Consider the following 1,207-nt stretch of genomic DNA (forward strand, 5'->3'; position numbering starts at 1 on the left):
CTTCATCGAATGAGCGCCATAATACCAAATGAAAATTCGTTCGCTCAGCAATTTCGACCACAGTCGAAAATCGAATGCAACTCATAATAGGGGCCTATATTTTTATATATATTTAGTCAAATATGATGTCCACAAGAATTTTTTGGTACAAGTCATATATCAAATTAACGGTATTTTAGTGCTCTTTCTGATAAACTTATCTCTTAATATAGTAATTTACGTATTTTTTAAAGAAAAACATACATTTTTATAAAAAAAATTGCCATAATTTCGTTTTTTATCTTTTCTCGCAATATGTATACATTATATACATAGATATATATATCGAATAAAAGGCCCTTCAATCACCTTTCCAACTGTGTCCATATTTAGAAAATCGGTTCAATAGTTTTCGAAATATAAGCTGTTGAAATGTAAGAATGTTGAAAATTCCACGTTTAGCCCCCCCTATCGCCGCCCCTGTCAATTTGCACCAAAAAAATATATGCCGTTAAAATCCGAAAAGGGGCGAGCCACGCCCACTTTTTTTCTCTAGCTCAAAGGTCAGTTTTCTTTAGGTGTTCCCCACTTCGGCTTGGATGACATTCTCCTGTACTAGTGTAGAGACAAAGATATCCAATCAGGTGATCAATCAACACCACCTTGTATTGATGCGCCTTGATTCAAGTACTTGAGAGCAATTCTTGCTCATTCTCGTTTGTGTTTTCTATTTGCTTTTACACGTTTCAATTCTGTTGAATTCAAGTTTTTGGTTCTTTAAATGGGAAGCAACGAAAATGCCAAAAGCAAAGCAAGTTGACGGTACAGACGCATGTGTACTCGTCTCTTTTCTTTTCACCCCCTCTCTTCCACATGCGAGCAGAATTGAATTCAATACTTGAACTGTGTAAAAGCAGGGCTCGAATCGTAACATCCGTTCACGGATCGAAAACGATACGAAAGAAAATTCTGTCATACGTCAGGCAGTATAAGCTGGGCTCGAATCGTAACAGTCGTGAACGAGCAACTCGTCACGTAAAAATGACAAAATCAGATTGTGACAGACGTGAACGAACTTCTCATATCGTAATTCGGTATTTTGACAAGCGTGAACGAGCGAGTGAACGTACTTGTTCGTTCGAACTGTCATTCGATTAATATTTGACGAACGTACGCGCGCAACATTTGATAAAATTTTTTTAAAAATGTAAGTAATTATAAAATTTGT

The 1,207-nt window shown here is 36.4% G+C and overlaps 1 protein-coding gene across 1 annotated transcript in view; it reads right to left on the reverse strand.

Annotated features, from left to right (window-relative positions):
• Positions 1–956: 956 nt before the first annotated feature.
• The window catches only part of LOC118746645 (putative nuclease HARBI1), a gene marked incomplete in the record, with an annotated part of 13,276 nt that continues 13,025 nt past the window's right edge, over positions 957–1,207 (reverse strand). The window contains 1 exon segment of the mRNA XM_036480510.1: positions 957–1,179.

This window comes from Rhagoletis pomonella, unplaced genomic scaffold (genome assembly GCF_013731165.1).
Source record: "Rhagoletis pomonella isolate Grant_MI unplaced genomic scaffold, Rhpom_1.0 Rhpom_scaffold_00001, whole genome shotgun sequence".
Lineage (NCBI taxonomy): Eukaryota > Metazoa > Arthropoda > Insecta > Diptera > Tephritidae > Rhagoletis > Rhagoletis pomonella.